The following is a 20038-nucleotide window of genomic DNA, read 5'->3' on the forward strand; positions in this document are numbered from 1 at the left end:
CACTTTCCCCTGGTTTTTTTTTTTTTCCTCCCTTCCTCCCCTCTGCCTCCCTCCACCTCCCCCTTTTCTTTTTTGCTGAATCTTATTGATCCAGAAGGTGGCTAATTAGCCCTTCCCGTCGTGCCTGGGTAATGAAGCACATGCGCACTGAATTAATCACAGCCATTTTTTGCAGGAAACTAATTAGCAGAATAAAGATCCAAAGACTTTTTTTTCTTTTCACTCATCAGCTCCCACTTCCAGCGCGTCCCCTCCGACCGCTGCAGCCGCCACCGCCGCCGCCTCCTCCTCCTCCTCCTCCCGGCCGCAGCCGCCGCCGCCGCCGCCGCCTGCTTTGCATCCCAATTACAGCCTAGAGCCGCTGCCGCCGCCGCCGCCGCTTCTCTTCCGTGGCCCCTGCCCGCTCCGGGGGCTGTAAACTCCCCGCCAACCATGCTGCTCGGCGGCAGCGGCGGCGGCGGCTCCGGCTCCCCGGCTGCGGCCGCCTCCCGCCCCGGGCTCCGCCGAGCGCGCTCCAGCTCCGCCGCCGCCGCCGCCGCCGCCGCCGCCAGCAGCGCGTCCTCCGCCGCCGCCGACCCCCGCCAGCCGCCGCTGCTGCCTTGATGGGCTCCGCGGCCCGAGCGCCTCTTTTCGGGATTAAAAGCGCCGCCAGCTCCCGCCGCCGCCGCCGCCGCCAGCAGCGCCGCTGCAGCCGCCGCCGCCGGAGAAGCAACCGCGTAAGTGGCAACTTTTCCCTCTTTTTTTTTTTTTTTTTCCCGCCGCCGCCGCCGCCGCCGCCGCCGCCGCCGCCTGCTCCTCCTCCTCCTCCCGCCGCCACCGCCCGGACGCGGGGCTCCTCGGGGCGCCCGGGCTGCTTTGCATGGGGCTCGTCCTGCCCCCTCCCGGCTCCCGCGCCCGGCCGCCGCCGCCCGCGCTCCCCGCGCCCGCGCCCTGCTCGCTCGCTGCGTCCCGCTCGCCTTCCCCCTGCGCCAAACTTTCTCTTTCTCTTCTTCTTCTTCCTCCTCCTCCCGCCGCTGCCGCCGCTGCTGCCGCCGAGCCCGGGCCGCCCCCTCCTCCCCGGCCCCGCGCCGCCGCCGCCGGCCGCCGGCGACCCCCGGGAGGGTGGAGGCGCCCGGGGCGAGGCCCGCGCGGCGAGTTTGGAGGCGCCGCCAGGCAGGGCCGGCCGGGGCGCGGGCCGAGGGCGGGAGGGCGGCCGGGGTCCCAGCTCGGAGACAAAGGCGGCGGCCGGCGGTGGGGGGAGTATGGGGGGGTCCGCGGTGCCGAGCGCCCCCACCCCCGCCGCTCCCGGCCCCCAACTTGGCCCCACCCCGAGAGGCGCCGGGGCCCCGGGCTGAGCAGCCGCGCCGGGCGCGCACCCGGCCCGGAGCAGTCGCCGCGGTCGCAGCCACTGCTGCTGCCGCGGCCGCCAGCGCTGGCCGGGCGAGCTCCTTCCGCGCTGGGGCTCGACTTGCCGGCGACGCAGGAGCCCGTTCGGAGCCTCGGGGTCCCGGAGGGGGCGAGGCGGCCGCGCGATCCTCTACCTGCGCGCTCTCCACCCTGCCCCACTGGCAGCGCCGCGAGCGCCCAGAGGGGGCTCTGCCCTGGACACTAGGGGCTCCCGGGGGCTCGGGGCTGCGCCGCTGGCCAGGGCCAGACCTCGCCCGGCCGGCCTTCTTCCGCCAGCTGAGCTCAGAGACATCCGAGGATGCCTTTTTTCTTTTTCTTTTCTTTCTTCTTTTTTTTTTTGCTGTCGCGAATCTGGGATTGTTTACGTTCGGTTCCCCACTCTCACCCCTCGCCCGGCTCCACTGGATGCAAAAACCGTGTTCCTGAATTTTACATTATGCATTTTAATGTCCATCTTTTTGCATAGCTGTTGGAGAGTAGATCTAAGTGTATTTCATGCAGTTTATATAATTAAGTTGTGTATGGACTCAGTACTCGGAGGGTTCTTGTATAACTATTGAATTAAAAATACATATATGTATCACTTTGCGAATGAAGCTGTTGCTCAGAATCTGACTTTTGTTCAATGTTGTGCTATTCTTTCGACTGTGGCAAATTCTTTGATTACAAGCGCTTTCAAAAGGCACCCAGTCTTAACTTTTCCCCCTTGTTGCTTTCAAGTAGGGTAAATATGACAATTTTTATTGGTCTCAATTATTGAAACTTGATCTAAGCACTGTATGGACGGAGCATGCTGATTGCTTTTTTCTGGCCTCCAGTTCTAGTGACTTTTAAAAGGCAGTTTGTTAAGTACCTTTGAAGAATATGACAGACGGTGATCGCTTGGCTGTAATGCAAATTACAGAACATAAATTCACTTTGGAATTTAAAAAAGACTCGAGCCCTTTCAGTGGGGACAATTGAGGATTTATTATGTTTTTAAAAAAATTCCTTTTTTTCTTCCTACTTTGGGAGAATAGCTAGTTGCAGACCAACTTATTTGGAGGTCCTCCGAAAGAGGCTTGGGTAATGGGCGAGGGGAGAAGATTGATCACAATCTGCATAATCAATAGGGCAGCGTGCTGCAATCGTGTACCTACATTTACTGTAAATTTCTACAATATCTGCAGCCTGGGTGCTCCAGCGCCTTGCTTGGCTTCTTAGAGAGGATTTAGAGGCAGAACAACCAGAATTTACTGCCCAACCCTCCGGAACAATATAGGGAAGTCCACTCCATAGTAGCTCATTCTAAAACTCCATTTTGCTGAAGTTTTTTTTTTTTTTTTTTTTTTTTTTCAAATCTGTTTACATGTAGGGGTTTCGGGAGCTGAACCGCCAAAGTGTAGACATCCTGTGGGTTGAGGGGACTTGGGGGTATTCAGGAGACCTAGGGGTTGGGAGTTTGCTTATTGAATGGGCACTTTGGGGGCCCTCATCTTACAATGTTAGGTTTTTTGTTTTTTTTTTAACTAGTGCAGGTAAATTAGAGATAGGAAAATAAAAGAGAATATACTAGAGATTGAAGCAGTGTCAAAAGTATGAGTTGCTGTGTGTGTATGAGAAGAGAGATAGAATACAGACACTTACAGTCAGTCTTGAAAGCTTGGTGGTAGGTGAATCCATATTTGGAGATGATTTTGAAATAGTCTAGCAAATGGTGCACGAAGAGGATTTCGTAAAAAGTGTACACGGAGTCAGTTTTGAAAGGATTGCGGTTTGGGAAGATGAGGTGTGGGCAGGAAAACCCACTCTAGGCCAGCAGCCTTCCTCTGTCTGTATGTGTCCCTTCCCCCTCCTCGGGTTTTAGTTTTTAATTACTTAATGCTGAAACGCACAGGGCTTATATAAATATTTGCAAATGCTCTTTCCTATTGATTTCTCTGAATAAACTGCCCTGCTCCGGTCCAGAGAGGAGGCGATTCAGATCTGTGGACTTTTTAAACATACAAAGTCTCTGGAGGAGTGGTGTTCTCTGCGTGTGTGTGTGTGTGTGTGTGTGTGTGTGTGTGTGTGTGTGTGTGTGTGTGTGTGTAGAGTTGTAGGTATGAGGATTTTGGGGGCCTGCAAAGAGAGTTCAGGCTTTCAGTGGCGTGGGCCAAGAATACTGGGGTGGAGCTGGCCCCGTGGCCTGGCAGTCCTGACTGTGTGCGTGTGTGTGTGTGTGTGTGTGTGTGCATGTGCGCGCACGTGTACGTCTGCACCGTGTGGGTGTCTTCACTGGGGGAGTCTGGATGCATATGCACTTATTTCCCCCACCCCTATTAAATATGGAGCAGCTTTCCAGGGCTCTGTGACTGCCTTCTCCTCAGGGTCACATTGAGTTTGAATCTGACCCAAGGTGCAGGAATCCTGCAATGGGGAAATAAAAGAATATACAGAACGGGGTCAGGTCAGCTGCTCAGAGGCCAAAACCCCTACAGCTGCTTTGATTTTATTTTTTGGTGTATATTTTAGGCTCCTCCTGCCATTCTACAAATTGTGCCTCCCCCTTTCAGGTGTTTGGTCTGTGGTTTAAAGGCACCAGAACCTGTGCCTGCATAGACATAGGCTCCCAGCAACAACAGAAAACCCACAATACCGAATCCAAAACAAAACCCGGGAGGAGGGGGAGAAAAAACCCCTACTGAGTTCAGGCAAATAAGGTTGGGTCTCTAGATCCGGTTACAAAGCAGCTTTGAATATGCAAGACAGTGCACAAGACCAGTTATTCCAGTTACAACAAACTATTAAAAAAAAAAGAGAGAGAAAAGAAAAGGCATGTTTAGGTCGTAATTTGTTAGTACAAGGAAAAGAATCCCACATAAAGCTGCCTTTTTTTTTTTTTCTCCCTTTGCTGGCTTCACACAGAATTCACTCACCCCTTTCCAATTCGTCTGCTGTATAGGTTCTTTTATTAAAATCTTTTGGGTTTAGGAAGATGGCTGCAAGCAACACATTTTCTGTATTTTTTTCCCCTTTATCTCAGAGAGAGAGTTGGCAGGGGTTCTGTGGTTTGCAGTTACACAATATGTTATCATGTTTTTAATCACTAAATCATTGCAGTGGTTATAGATTTACAGTCTTGGGGTATTACAGAGAGGAGCAACGGCGGCTATATATATGCTTTTAAATTACACCAATGTAAACTGAGTGCGGCAGCTGTGAATATGGTCGGCAGACATCTATTCCCTCCCCCACCAAGTTCTTTCTCCCTCTGTGATTTTTCTCCCAAATTTCTTGGTTTGCTTAAAATAAGCTACCCCTCTCCTCCCCTGTATTGTCTCTTCGCCACCTCTTCCAAAAAAAATTAATTTTCATTTTAGACCTTTAACCCCAGAGAAGCTAGAATTCAAACTCTTGAGCTATAAACTTCGGATGAGAGTATAATAACAATAATAATGAAAAGTGTGGATTTCCTAAAAAAAAAAAAAAATCCTCCTGGTTTCCATACCGACCTCCTGTATCGGGATGGAGGGTTGATTGCACGTCAGAAAGTAGGGGGGCGGGTGTGGGGGAGGGGAGCCGGGCTGGTGGCGCTCGCCTGCCTGGAACCTCGAATGTCCTGTCCCCTGCGAGCCCACTTTCAGCTTCTGTTTTTCATATTATTATGTAACAGAATCCTTGGCAGCATTAAAAATTCAGTATTACAAGCTGATTGTAATGCTGCCTCATTAGACAACACTGTCTGGCCTTGTATTAAGTGAAACGTGGAGCATGGCTTTTAGATTATAAACACCAATAAATATTAAGGATCAGCAGAGGGGGCAGTAGCAACTGGGTTTTGGGCTCCTTCTGGTTTTATCCCTCCTCCCCCCAGCCCCCCAGATCATCTTCCCTTCAGCCCCTTTCCTCCCCCCTCCCCCCATGGTAACTATCATGCGTTTTCTTGTGGGGATGCTGATGTGTCGACCCTGGTGACATTTTAGGAAGGCTTTTTATAGAGTTTTCTTGTGTACACAAAAGGTTTGGAAGTTTGTTTTGTTTTGATCTGCAGTAAACAGGTCCTTCACTTTGCTGACGTCATTTCCGTTCATATTTGAGTTGTTGATTGTGCTTCTTTGCAGGGCCCTCTCATCCCTACCCCCACCTTGCCTTTCAGCTCAGAGCCTGTGGTTGCCTGGGGAAGGGGGAGTGTGCGCCTAAGCTGCCAGGTCTGGGTTCAAAGGCTGAGGGTCGCGTGGCTGTGCCTCATCCTAGGGTTTGCCCGCTGGGGAAGATGCTTCCAGCTTCAAATCTGGTTAAACACTCCGACATCCACTCGCCCTGGTATTTTCATGGCACGCGGTGATTCATCTCAGCTTCCTTTCTTTGTAACACCTCCCCCCACTTTGCCCCTGCCACACCTTGTCTGTGTCTTTAATACATCCTTATTGTCCACTTCTCCATGCCCCCACCCACCGAAAAACCTTGTAATGACGACTCAGAGACTTTGATTCAGTTGCAAATCTGAAGCTGGCATTAGTGGACTTCATGCTGTGAAAAAAAGAAAGTGTTTCAAGGCCTTGCCCCTGCAGCCTCCCCACCACCGCCTTCTATCCCTGTTGGGTGTTTTGTGCATGTGTGTTTTCTCCCCGTTTCCTGCCTTTTCGTAGATATAAAGGCCGTTCTGGTGTTACTAAAAATGACTATAATGTCCAGTGTCTCTTATTTCCATGTGATCTACAATTGGAACCCCCCTCCAAAAAAGAAAAAAAAAGTAGGATGAGGAAAGGAAAGAGGAAAATCTGACTGCATAGGCCCCAAAGGCTTTCCTCTAATAGAATGATGGGTTTTAGGTTAAAAAAAAATTATTGTTTTGTTCTTTTAGGTTTAGAAATAATAGGGAGAGAGGGAAAAAGCAGTCATTAGGAAGTTCCCTGAGCTGCTTTCCAACTAAGACGGGTGAAAAATGAACCAGCATTGACACTTGGCTCCATGTGAAAGCCCCTGTCACCTCTCCCCTCTTCCGTGGCCCTGGTCTTTTGTTTCTGGAGAACGGAGCTAAGGTACTTTTTCTCCCAGACCAAAGGCAGCAGGGAAGGAGTCCCCTTGTGTACGCATCGCCTTTAGATGGCCTTCTCATGGTTATTGTCAATGCAGACTTCCCCAAACAATTGCTCCGGGGAGACAGAAAAGCAAAAACATTTGTCCTATTTTTTTAACCTCTTTGTTTTAGACTTCTTTTTTTTCATCCATTCTTTAAATTTCACAGTTTCTATTTGTCTGCAGAGAGACAAACGAAACAGCATGAAGCACGTTTTTACCGTAGGCCTCACTGGCGATTGGAACAGCCTCAATAGAAATCCAAATTCTAAAACACTGGCTGACTTGGAGGATATGTGAATTTTTCAGCTCGGGGGCTCTGAAGTCAGATTAGCACAGATTTTTGAACCCAAATGCCCTAAAATGAAAAGATAAGAAAATAGGATTCTAGAATTATTTGGGGGAAAGCATGAAAAAGGTCATCTTTTGTCTATCTTCCTGTCTTGTGCCCCATCCTTAGAAGCTTAATAGGGGAGAACTGCAAACCTCAATGAATTCTTCATTTAAAAAAAAAAAATAAACTCCAACCCTGGTTGTTGTACTTTCGATATAGCATTTAATGGATCGTTTTAACTCACGTGTGAAAGTGCTCTTGGTACATACTATGGAATGGATACTGTGTTGGGATTTTTTTTTTTTAATCTACAATTTATATAAACAGGCAGTATCCCATTGCCCATTTCTTTTCCTCTTCTGTTTCCCTTTTCCTTTCTTCTCCTTCCAACCTGCTTCCCCTCCAAGAATTCAGTGGTTAGCATCAGACCGACTGTAAAGGGATGTGTCAGACGGTGGGGATGGCCTATGAACAAAATAGGAGTCCACCTCTTTTTACTTGGCCCCAAACAAAGCGCTTCTCTCTCCTGTAATGTATGGACCCAGATTGCGATGCTGTCCTTAAGCATCTGTCCGCCTTTTCATTAAAATTCTCAATTTCAAGGTTTAGAAACACAAATGTAAGAATCCCCCTGGGTATAAAAGTCTTGCATGGCAAATTCCCTTTGCCCTTTCAGAAATAATATTTTTGTTTAAAAAAGAAGGAGTGAGAAAGAGAGAGAGAGCTCTTTACCTAACATGTAAAGCTGTTTTAAGGCAACTTCTGTATTTTGGCTTTCTTAAAACTTGGGGCTTTGTAACTTAAAATTAATTTAGAAAAACTCTCCGAAATCACAGCTTTTAAAAAATGGTTATTCATTTGTATCTTTCTTGTGGGATATCATTGACAGATTTAGCACCTGAGCTGGGGAGGGTGGGTTAGGAAATTAGATAATGTTCCACCTATGATTTGGGGGTAAAAATTAATCTATGGAATTAGCACTGTAGGGATGGATGGAGGCCTTGAGCCTTCAGCAGAAAAATGTGAATCAAAACATCTGTGTGCAGGCCTTGGCACACCAGCTTCCAATGGTTATGAAGGCAAATGTGAGCTGTTCTGAGGAACGTCTGCATTCTGTTCCATACCCAGGAGGGCCTGGCCACCTAGCGGGTACCAGGCCCCTAAATATAACTGCCTCAAAATCATGGGGTGAACGCAGGCCATGGAGCGAAATTGAGCTCCAAATGGTTCCTTGTTTATTTCAGGAACGTTTGTTTTTGTTTCTTGCCCTCTTCTGGATTTTTCTTTGTTAAAGCCTCCAGGTTATTTAAGCACTAGTTTTTTAAATCAATGTATACGTATAATTTAATAAAAATAGAAGAACCCGGAAGGGTGCACAAATCTGTCTAAACCCAGCTGTACTGTGAAAAGAGAGCCCAGGTTAAGCTGGAAGTCAGAATGCTGACATCCACTGTATCTTAGAGATCATATTTACCTTTGCAAAAGTGGAAGGATACAGCATTAGTAAGTGTGTATGTGTAGAGAGAGAGAGAGACAAGCAGGTTTGGCTCGGTGGAGTCATTGTAATTTACCAGCCAGCTCAGCGTTAGGGGGCAGGCCTCTGGCTTGGAGAGTGGGTAAGGGGAGGAGTAGGGAAGGGGTTAGCACTCCCTGATTTATTTTTAAATATTTATCCTTTCGGCTGTTGCCAATTACACTTTCCAGATGAGATGAGACTGGGTATGGAGAACTGCGAGGGAAGAATTGCCTTTTCTGAGAGTGGGTTTATTTGTCAGCAGTGTTCAGGATGGAGCGATGAGAACGTCAGGCTGTCACTGCTGGGTAGGCCGTGGGTTTAACATCAGGCAGCTGCCCTCCGAAGAGCCGGGGCTTCCAGAGCTGGAGGATAGAATTTGCAAGGAGTATTTCAGAGAAACTCCTGATTTCATATGTAAGTGCAGAAGTTGCCAATTCCCTCTGGAGAGGTATTGTTTTTATGAATAAGGAAAATGAGTTTTAGTAGAGGTGACGCCCAGCTTCTGTGTAGTCCCTCATTTCCATAATGTACAGAGGCCATAGATCACCTGCCTGTGGATTACCTGTTAAATTTTTGCCTGGAACAAAGGCAGGCTTGACTAGGCCTCATCATGTGTATAGCTGGTGCCAGATAAAGAAAAGGAACTCAGGGTCACTCTCAGTTCTACTTGTCAGGCCTCTGAAGTGCAGGAGGCAGGTCGCAGGGTCTGCCTCTTGGGACAGTGGCAGTTTAGAGCAGATCCCATCCGGGCCTTCTGCCCAGGCACTGCTGCATCTTCCCAGGTTACTTTAATAGCTTGTTCTTTGGGCTTTCTAGGTTTTATTTTATTGAAGGTATTTGTCTGTGGGCCTACCAGGATCATGATGTCACCAGATGATGAGGTTGTCCCCTGTTAATAAAAGTGAAGATAAAGCAGCAAAATTAGATTTTCTGAGAGTATCAACATTTTCTCGTTGTCTTTAATTTATCCAGCAGGCCTTACCTATCCCAGGTAAGGAATCTTCGTTTTCCTGAAGAGACTGCCAGAGGCATCTCTGCGTTGTGGGCCACGTTGCTTGCAGTCCTGCTAGCATACGTCATCTTCATGTCTTATTCATAGTCACTTTTTCAATTAAATTATTAATTGTTTTCTTTAAGGTGTTCTCAACTTATATGGCCAATATAAATAACAGTGTGTTTTGAAAACACCACCTGTTCTTGGGCCTGAAGTCGGGTGGTCTGGAAGCAGCTCTGCAGTGACCATAGTCTGGTTTGCAAGCTCATCCTCCACCTTCCCTGCTGACTCTTCACCCCCCCCCACCCGGCTCCCGTGCTCTCACGTGTGACTGAATTGGGCTTGTGCCCTCCTTTGTCCCTAATCGGACATGATTCCCTGGAGGCAGTCTTTTCTCCCAGGGCCTTAGCTGAAAAATAAATAAATAAATAAATTTCCCCAGAATCTATTCTGGACTAAAATGTAGAAAGGGGCTGTCTGTACCCAACAGGTTAGATACTTACATTAATCTGAACCCAACTTATATCGTGCAAAAAGCCCTCTATATGGGGATATGATGGTTTTCACCAGCTAAGCATCCTTCTTTCTCCCGAGTCAGTGTGTGCCTCATGCTAATACAATTCCATACATCCTGCTCTTCGCCTCATGAGCTGATTATATTTCTAACACTTGCATGGTTCATTATTGTGCCCGAGGAAAAGACTCTCCAGGCTGTAAGGCCAGCCTGGGTGGGTGGTTTTCAGAAAGGGTAAAAGCAGGTGCCTTTCTGTGCTGTGAGAATCGGGAGTAAATTCAGACTGAGGGTGGGATTCTGACAGGGAGGACAGAGGACTTCCGGTGAGATTTCTTTGGGGCTGGCTTTCAGATAAGAATGGAAAAAGGTGGACTCGGGGAGATAGAAAGGCGCCCAGCAATCGCTTTGACCAACTGGAAAAGGTGAACTTGGGGAGATAGAAAGGCGCCCAGCAATCGCTGTGACCAACTGGGGTGGCCGCTTTAAATCTTACCCTGGCGGTAGGAACTCCCTGGGAAAGGGCACGATCTTTGCTGTGTCTGCGGTGATGTGGCTTTATAAGGTGAGGCTAAGGAGCCTGGAGGCTTACATTGTAGACTGCAGCTGCTTTTCTTCCCACTTCTTTTCCTCCTATCTTTCTAGTGTTCTCTCCTTCTTTTCTCTTTTTCTGGCCTCAAAAACTATCCTGAAACTCTCAACGGAGAACAGGGGGATGTTTTTATAAGTTTCTGCAACTGAAAAACAGAAGTGCTCTGTAAAGCAGTTAATAGGATGGGTGTGTGTTTCCAATAAATTCCTGTCCACATTGGCTCCTGTCCCCATGCTAGAGTGGCCTGGCTGTGACGTGGACGGGGCCCAGGGAGCGATGGCTCCGGTTCGGAGGCCCCAGGCTCCTTTTAGTGGCCGAGGGCGCGTCCCTTTCTTCTCGCCCGATTCTAGGCCGGCCCCTGACCTTTGATGAGCGAGGGGTCAGCGCCTCCGGGAGGGCCTGGGCTTTGTTCCCGCCGGGGCCGGTTCCCGGGGCGGCGCAGGCCGAGCGGCGAGGGTTCCTGGCCCCAGGCGGGTGCGCGGGCCCCTGGCCTGCCCCAAGGCCCGCGCCCCAAGCGGAGCGAGCGCAGCCGAGCGCCCGGGCCCCGCGCGTCCCTGTGCGTCCCCGGGTCTCTGCGGGCGGGCGGGCGGGCGCGGTCGCCGCCGAGCAACCCGGCCTGCGCCCGGCACGACTGTAGATGTCAGGCTTTGCCCGGGGAGCCGAGCGGCAGCGGGGCTGTGAGTTTCAAATTAACCTTCCGCTTTGTTGCTGTGTAATGTGGATCCCCGAAGGCCCCCCGCCCCGCCCGCCCCCCTTCCCCGGGCGGTGCGCGCTGCAAACTGCGAGTTGGGCTTCATTTACATAAAGCGATTCCGGGCGGGCGGCGGCAGAGGAGGAGGCGGCGGCGGCGGCGGGCAGGCCGGGGACCCGGACGCCAGCGCCGCGCCCCGTGGGTGAATCCCCGCCGCGCCCCGGGGACCTCCCTCCGGGGACGGGCCGACCAGACCGCCAGCCCCGCCGCCACCATGAGCTCCCCTCCCCTGTCTCCGGGCCCCCTGCTCCTAACCAGAGCCACCTCCGAGTCCTGGGGCCAGCGGGAGGTGGGGAGCATGCCGCCTGGGGTGGGTGAGCTCGGGGCTCGGGTGCCACTGGAATTTCCCGTTGTTGCGCATGGCGGCGCGGCCCCCGGACCTGCAAGTGCCGCCTCCCTCCGGAGGTGCGCGGAGGCTTGGTGTGCCAGGTGAGTGCAGCCTCCCTTTGGGTCCGCGCAGCCGGCCTGGAGCCGCGGGCAGGTGCTGCGAGTCTTGGCTGAACTTCCCATTCTCTTGGGGCGTGTGGGGGAAGGGCAGGCTGGATGCACTTGAACTCCCAGACTCCAGTTGCCACCTACCTAGGGTGAGAGCGCCTAAATTCCGCTGGGCACACAGTAAAGCTCTTCCTTCCTCCTTCCTTCCCTTCCCTCTGTCCTGCCCTCCCTCCTCCTTTCCTGAGTCTGCTTTTGGATTAGTTCCTGCCTTCTGAATACTTGTGGTACTGGTGTCATTTAGAAGTTTGGGTGCCTCCGCCTAAAAATGCACCCTTTTCAGCCCTGGAGAAGTCGCTGGTCAGTTCGAAACAATGTGAAGAATGCACTTGTGGAGTAATTAAAGGGAGAATCAGAGTTTTGGAGCTGGAGGGCACCTTTGGAGATCATCTTGTCCACCCTCTAATTTTAGTTTTTTCGCACTCTTGGAAAAGTCAGAGCATTTATTTCCTTGCGCGGGGGCGGGGTGGGGAGCTGATGCAAAGGAGAGAGTCAAGATTTTTATCCTGTTAAAGGAGGAGGAGGAATGCCTATGTTTAGGTCAGTAGCAGAAAAACAATAACAACAAAAAGAAGCATTGTAGGCTTGGAGGGAAACGAACCTTCTGGAAAATGGTCTTTTCTGCCTTGGACACACCTGTGTTATGATAGGAAAAGGCCTGGAGGGCAAAGACTGCAGTTCATGCATGGTGTATGCTAAGAGGGAACTGCGTGGCACAGTGGTACCTCGTGTGTTAAACTGGCTTAAGTGAAAGCCGTGAGCAGGTGAATCCAGGAGGGTCATCCCTCCCCCCACCCTCTGTGTCATTTAACAGTCCTAGAAGGCTCCCTAAAAGCCACTGACAGAAAACCCCAGAGAGGACAGATGGCTCTGCCTGGGCACAGAAGGAAGGCCTGTCCTTCAGACTGGGTCCTGCTTGTCGGAATGCACCAGGGCAAAGCCTTGAAGGTAGATTGTGAGAAAGCTACACATCATCTTATTTCTCTCTATGCTTTGAGATCCTTGGAGACAAGTCACTAAATAAATAGAGTATAATTTAAAGCTCACCCTAGCTGGGGAAACTCTGTTTCGTTGCCATCAAGCAGCAGGTGTGAGTTTGTAGAGTTGGCCCCTCGAGTCCCCTCATTCCTGAATTCAGGAGGTGTCAAATCTTCATGTTCAGTTAACGGCTGTGGTTTCTGGATAGGTTTCAAGGGAAACCCTGAAAATCACGAGTTCCAGGAGGCTGGGCTGGAGGAGGACGCAAGAGTGCTGTGGTGGGGACTGCATTGGGTAGGAAAACATACACCTTCCAAGGTAACCTGATCAAGAAAGGCCGTAGCAAGGAACGTGAGTCTGCTCCTTGTTATCAGAACAGCCACTGGCAGCCTGAGATTCTGAATCCCTCTTACTACTCAAACATGAAAAACAATTAAGGCAAAAGTGAGGTGTGAGGGAAGTCAAGAGACCACGGTTCCAAATAATTGAAGGGTTTCAAGAATGGGGTCTTCACAAAGAGGTACATACCTGGATGTTTGCACACCTGTATTTGTGTTCATTCTGTTTTGCAGAGACCCTGCAGGCACCCTTTCAGAGAGTGTGTAGCTATGATGGCCAAAAGAAACTTTTTCTCTCTCCCTTTGCTAAATTACAGGACTAAGGAGTTCTCCTCATGGTGTTGCCAGCATAGTTTTCAGAAAGCATGTAAAGTGCCTCTCAGAGTGGGCTGGGGTCACACTTGGCTCTTTATTTAATTACACAAGTGTTATTTAACAACATGGAGCAGATGCAGAAGCGAGCACTTTTACACTTTAAAAACAGCCCTTTCAGAATCACAAGGAATTAAGTGACTTGGAGACCTTCTGTCTTTATGACATGGGTCACTTCCCTCTCTCAACAACCCCCTCCCCCACACTTTTTTTTTTTTTTTTTTTGAAATGGCTGTACTTTCTATGAAATAGAGCTACTGTTTTCCATTTCTCCTGAAAACAGTGTTGATGAACAGGGAACTATTGAGAAACACTTGCTAACTATCCAATAATAATAATAATAATAATAATAATAATAATAATAATAATATAAATCCATGCTGCTTCCCCAACCACCTGAAACTTAATTTTGCTTCCTTTTCTTCCATTTTTTGTTTGCACAAATGAATGTTAAGGGAGGGTTGGAAAGACCCAACTAAAACGGTGCCCTCCACAGGCCCCTGCCTGGCTCTTCCCACCAGGACAGTGAAGTGCCTGCCTTCTTGCTGCTTTGAGGTTGAATTTAACTGCTGTGTCAACTCAGTGCCAATTGGACAGCCCAGTGGCAAGGAGCTAAAATAAGCGAGATTTAGTTTTCATCATTATGACTTTAAATGATGCTTGCTAGACACTCCCAGGACCGGCCTGGCTCATCTTTGGTGACCCAAAAGTGGTTAGTTCATTAGAATAAATCTGTGATTACAGACTGCTGGAAAAGTATTTCTGGGGCTAGTGGTGATGTGGCTTAGTTCTAGCATCCAGGAAACATGTCCTTATTGTCACTGTGTGCAGTTGTTCCTTTTTGGTGTATCTTTCAGGGGTAGAAGCTTTTTTTCTTCCACCTACAAAGTATCAGTAAGAATCTGGAAATGCTTGAGGGCTCAGAGCAGACCCTTACCTAAGAAATTATTTTTATTGCAGAGTTGTAACAGTGTCATCTTAAAGAGTAAATATTTAAGTGACTAAGCAACGTTTTGTAAAAGTGTAGGGAACTGGCTTGGATTATTTAAAGAGGAAGAAAGTGAGCTGTCTTTATAAAACTCACCTTTTGGCCAGGCACAGTGGCTCATGCCTGTAATCCCAGCACTTTGGGAGGCCGAGGCGGGCAGATCACTTGAGGTTGGGAGTTCGAGACCAGCCTGATCAACATGGAGAAACCCCATCTCTACTAAAAATACAAAATTAGCCGAGCGTGATGGCGCATACCTGTAACCCCAGCTACTCAGGAGGCTGAGGCAGGAGAATCACTTGAACCTGGGAAGGGGAGGTTGCAGTGAGCTGAGATTGGGCCATTGCATTCTAGCCTGGGCAACAAGAGCGAAACTCCATCTCAAAACAAACAAACAAACAAACACTCATCTTTTAAGAGTAACTCACTTGTTTCTCAGCTTCTAAGGATTTAGCCTTGACTTGCAAGTAGGCAGCAATGATTCTGGTCTGAACAAACTTATGTAAACTCCATCTCACACTCACCCGTACTGCACACTGAAGATGCCTGTCAGTAACCTGAAGAAGTACAGTATGTGCTGTGGTTTATGCTTTCATTTGTTATTAAAATGATTACTTGCTGTTAGCCTGGCCCATTTCTGTGATGTTTGGGCCTGTTGGCTTGCTCTGGCTCCTAAGACTGGTGCAATTAACCAGGATGGGGGCGTTACTGTAAAAACACAACAGGAAGGCAGATTCCATTACAGTGAACTTCATAGGGGTATCCAAATGCTCTGGTATGAGAATTTGGTGGTAATGGTTATTATTAGAAATCACAGCACAGCTCAGAATCACTGTCCTCTGCCTGAGTTAAAAAACTGTGGTCAGGGGAAATGGGAACCCAGTTTTAATAGAATCTAGGCAAGGGAATTCCTTGTCAGGAGCTAGCTTAAATCATAAAGGGTGCCTGTTCTGTCCAAAGCACAGTGTCCTGTGTCCTCAGGCCACTCAGATTGAGAAAGGAGCACACAGAAGCTACGGTTGTGTCAAACCGCCCCGAGGGAGAGACCCATGCAGAAATCTTGGCTCATTGGCAAGCCACTTTCAAAATCCAGATTAAAGAGAAGCACTACAAAATCAACAACTGTCAGATGGCTTTTCTCTATGATTTAAAGTTGACTGCCAGATTGATCTCTTTGAACATGTGCAAAGTGGCAATCAGATGTTGGAGGGCTTCTTTGGGCTAATATGGTAAATGACTCTGATATGGACAGAAACTGAGGACAGAGGTGCAGAGCAAGGCTTAGTGCCGATTGACAGCAGCACTGAGCTGAAGCTTCAGAAGTAGGGAAACGACTGGACTGTTTCTGGTTTTTATTCTTTGGGCCAGGGGACAGGTGGGTGAGGACAAGGCCGTTGGTCTAGGCAGTGATGGGGGTGTCTCTAGAGAGTTAGTTGCCCAAGGAAAGTACTTTGGCTTTTAACGTTTAAAGGGGATTTTTTTTTTCTTTGATGTTTCTGCCTTTCTTTCACCCTTCATTCATGGAGTTTCTTGCTTTTACAAGAATAAGGGCTCAAGTAAAACAGGGAGGGAGACATAGAAATTTTGCGAGGTGGCAAATTCAGCCCCATTTTGGAGCGAGACTTCTGTTTTGTTGGTTTTAACCCCAGCCCGAGCCTCTTAGCAAAATGCCTGGGCTTCATCTGCCTTTTGGGTGACCCCCTCTCCCTGTCCACCAGAGGGTCACCACAGCAGTCTCAACATGAGGATTACTGTGGGGGGGGGGTTTGATGTGTACCTTTCCAGAGGGGCCTTAGCTGGCTTGCTGTGTCCTGGAGGTCTTAGGTGGTTCCGCTGTGCGTTCTTTGAGCTTTGGTATTAACACATGTGCTGCCTCTAAGATTTGTCCATCCTTTTCCCTCCCTGGAGTCAGGTCTAAAGCTTCCAGTGAGGCGGGCAAAACATCTGCCGCACTCCCACCCCTACTCCTGGCTGCTGGTGGTTTGGGATGAAGCCTTTGAAACTCCCTTGCAAGGCCACACCTTGAGACGATGGGCCGGTGCTGGGATGCCTCTCACTTTCTATTCTGCTTGATTTCTGGGAGGAAGCTGATCACATAAGGGACTTACAGGCTTTCTTAACTGGTGACCTGGAGTTTAATTGTAAGTGGGTCTTTCGGGACAGCAGTTAGGAATGTATGGATCACCTTCAGTCATCTGCAGGGAGACTTGGACTGGAAGTGGGAGAACTGGCTCCGCTGGACTCTGAAAAAGGCAGTGGAGTTTTCATCTGCTGCTGATTTCATCCACTGTCCCGAAAGTTATCTTGGCCACAAACCTTTGATCTGGGAGTGAGTCCCCTGGCCCCATGCTTCTAGGGCAGGAGTCAGTGACTGCCTATACCCCGTGTTCTGTGTATATGGGAGAGGGTGTTAGTTATTGAGTAGGGCTGAGTACTTGGGGCGATTTGGGGTGGTTAGGCATGATTGGGGCTTGCACACTGGAGGGGTCATGTGTAGGCTTCTTGATGGGGTTCTTTCAGGAAGGAGGAGGCAAAAGAACAGTTTTGCCTGTTTCTTGGTTGTTCCTGACTCCATCCAGGAGTGTGACTGGTGAAAAATTCTTCTGAGTGTATCGGTTAGGCTGGCTTTTGGATAGATGGTCCCCGGTGCCCATCGCTATCATAGGCTCTGCATTTCAGTAGGAAGATTTCAGTTCAGAGGCGGCTGCCTCTGTCTTCTCATTTGAATCTCCTTAGTGGAGAGGCACGAGGCAGATTAGCTGAGTGCAGAAAGACCAAGGGGCTTAATCTGATAGTTGATCTCAGCCCTGCATCCCCCGAAAAAGTCATGTAAGTGCCCATTCAAATATGGAAGTCTGTCTCCCTTCAGTATCCAAACATCGCTTTTCAGAAGCGTTTAAACTCCTGAAAGTCTATAAAAACCACATATGTGTGGACATGAACTGAGCTGCTCCCCATGCTTCCAGTCTCCTGAGTGGCCTATTTCTGATGACTTCTCTCTTCCCAACATCTTTGTCCCGTGGAAGCTGCTGAAGAACACATGGGCGCCTTTCTTCTCCATCTCCCAGCTTCTCTTTTTTCTTTTTTTAAACAATTGTTCTTAACTACTCAAGAAGCAATGCAAGCGTCTTCCACCATTTCAGGCCCTGCTTCCTGAAATGCTCTTTGGCTCAAGGCCTTGGTTCTTAATGTACATTTGGCCTTGACTGGAGGAGTGGTTTCTGCTTCCCTTTTAACAGCTCCGCTGTTTTTTGTGGAGTATCTGCATCAATGTTAAAAGTGTCAGGTCAACTTTTGGACACTTTAGAAGAGGCCCATGGATTTTAGTGTGTGCGGCAGGAGGTTGGTGTCACTACTCAAGCGACTGCTTTTAAATGCCATCTCCGTTCTGACGGAATCTTCAATAGTGTCCCCTTACGTTATTTGATATGTAATTGAGATGGGCATTGATGAAGATTTTCAATCTGTGTACCTGACTATATGAATGTGTGTTACCTGGGCCCCTGTTGGTTTGTTTTTCATAAGATAGTATTTTGCCCACTTAAAAAATGTTGTTCAAGTAAAGAATGGCAGAAATGACAGTAGTAGGGTCACCTCAGCCCTGCACACCCTTTTTTAATGGAGGAAGTCAAAGCTGGTTTTTCCTTCAACAGATAGGAAATCCAGAGGTATATTTGGGGAAAGCAGAGAACTTTTACACCTTGTGGGAAAGGACTGTCAATATATTTTGCCCTTGCTGGTGAAACTATAAAAATTGTCCAGACAGTGGAGAAATTGGGTGACAGAGGAAATCCTGGTGTGGACCCCCAGATGTCTAACTGGAGGGAGGTGTGGTCTTCCTCATTGGTTGAAGGTAGGAAATAATTACAGAATAAAACAGGGCAGGGTCTGGCTGAGGACCAGAGCACTGCTTGTGAATCCCCTTCAAATGGGGACTCAACAGTGAATGGAGGAAGCAAAGGTGAATCAAAAAAGCCCACTCTTTGGAAAGGTGGCCTCTGCTCTTTCCTCTGCTATGGGCCTTACACCCTCTGCTGAGGCCATCAGTGGGAGGCCTGAGCTGTGTGACTTTGGACCAGTAATTTAACCTCTCTGGGCCTCACTTCTTTCATCTGTAAAATGGGCATAATGCGTACCTTACATTTGTAGTGGGAAGTAAATGAAATAGGAATCAGGGCTTCATGCCACTTCGCATACTGAAAAGCCTCTCCGGATATTGGCTCCCATCTCCACACCCTTTTCATTTCTTTCTTTGCCACTGATGGCGTCTGCTACCTTTCGTTTCTTACCACCTTGGAAGAAATAAACTAAAAGGTCCAGCAATTCTTCTGTTCTTCCCCATGGGGTGGAAATAGAGCCAACTCCTTTTGACATCTTTGTAACCGTGTTCAGAAGTGAAAGAGTCTGAAATAGATACAGTGTCCCCCATCCGCCCCAGCCCTCCCCTTCTGTCCCCCTCCCCAGGCTGGCAGGCGGCCCTCCAAGTGAGCAGCCTACTCAATGACCCACCTAGAGAGGCCTTCCCGGGCTGGCTTGTATATGCTAATAGGCCTGACTTGTCCTGGCTTGTTTGTAGTGATTTGTGGAGGCATTTATATGCAAATGCTATCAACTTGCAGAGTTAATTATCATGTGCCTCCCCTCTACCCCCTCCTGCTCGGCCTCCCAGCCTGGCTGGGCTATTCTCATTCAGCACCACGCTCTTCCTGTCTTGGCCTCGCCTGTCCCTTGCCCTGGCCCCTTCCTATACCTGCAGGCCCCATCACAGCTCCTTTGCTGCTCCGTTGCCTGTCACAGGAACCCAGGCCTAGCCTGTGTGGTCAGGCATGGTGAACCGGGCATGCCAGTGACTCCCCCAGTTCAGACTCTCTGTTAGAGGCCTACTGTTGCTTGTGGGAGAGCCTGCCTTATGTTGCTTTGAGTTTTAAGCCCCATTTTTACCTACTAGCTTGAAAAACAGAGCTGCCCAGACATATCAACCCTTGACACTCAACCCAGTCTGGCGACAAAGCGATTATAGTTTTTAAATTAGTAGTAGTATTTTCATTTCCTCACATTGCTTATACCACTCAAACTTATAACCAGTTCTGAGCTCTGGAGAGAAGCCATTTTGCAAAGGGATGTCCCCTCCTGCCCCTGGATATCTGAGTATTAAAAGTTTGCTTGGGTTGTGCATGGTGGCTCATGCCTGTAATCCCAGCACTTTGGTAGGCCTAGGCAGGATTGCCTGACCTCAGGAGTTCGAGATCAGCTTGGGCAACATGGTGAAACTCCATCTCTACTAAAAATAAAAAAATAAAAAAAGAGATACTTGAGTGGACCTCAGGCCTGGTCACTTCATGGTTGTGTGTCGGCACTGTTGATGTTTGGGGATAATTGTTTTTGGGGGCGGTGGACCACCTTGTGCATTGTAGGACATTTAGTATCCCTGGCATGTCCCCACTAGATGCCAGTAGCACCTTCTCCCCTTGATGTGACAATCAAAAATGTCTGCAGGAATTGTCCACTCTCCCTTGGGGAGGCAAAATCGCCTCCAGTTGAGAACACCTGAAATAGAGGTTACGTTTGCTTCTCCTGGTCTAAAACAATGGCAGGTTCCCGGCCACTCCCCCAATTTAGACACCTTCGCTGCAGCCTAGGAGTTGAGCAGCCTCTGCCTATGTGATTCCACCTGATACCACATAATGCTGTTTGCTCAATTTTACACTGGTCTTTTTGGCATTTAAAAATGAAGAATCTGGGCTGG

At 49.0% G+C, this 20038-nt stretch overlaps 1 protein-coding gene and 1 long non-coding RNA gene across 9 annotated transcripts in view; one reads left to right on the forward strand and one right to left on the reverse strand.

Annotated features, from left to right (window-relative positions):
* Positions 1 to 610: 610 nt before the first annotated feature.
* The window catches only part of ZFHX3 (zinc finger homeobox 3), a 273572-nt gene continuing 254144 nt past the window's right edge, over positions 611 to 20038 (forward strand). For 2 of the 4 annotated variants that reach the window (XM_024233388.3, XM_024233389.3), the window contains exon 1: positions 11013 to 11553. The gene's annotated coding sequence lies outside the window, so the exon portion shown is untranslated. Of the gene's footprint in view, positions 717 to 11012; positions 11554 to 20038 lie in introns of those variants that run through there. The other 2 variants (XM_054535056.2, XM_054535057.2) reach the window with 2 other exon arrangements.
* LOC103892699 (uncharacterized) lies at positions 6966 to 11902 on the reverse strand. Of its 5 annotated transcripts, none has more exons than XR_010137856.1 (5): positions 11704 to 11902; positions 10374 to 10518; positions 9259 to 9378; positions 8839 to 9165; positions 6966 to 8638 (listed from the first exon to the last, which is right to left on the reverse strand). It is a non-coding gene; the product is annotated as an uncharacterized LOC103892699 (long non-coding RNA). The 5 variants fall into 5 exon arrangements; XR_010137855.1 differs by having other exon boundaries at positions 9130 to 9165; positions 11704 to 11890; XR_010137853.1 differs by having other exon boundaries at positions 6966 to 9165; positions 9259 to 9339; positions 11704 to 11885.

This window comes from Pongo abelii, chromosome 18 (assembly GCF_028885655.2).
Source record: "Pongo abelii isolate AG06213 chromosome 18, NHGRI_mPonAbe1-v2.0_pri, whole genome shotgun sequence".
Classification (NCBI taxonomy): Eukaryota; Metazoa; Chordata; class Mammalia; order Primates; family Hominidae; genus Pongo; species Pongo abelii.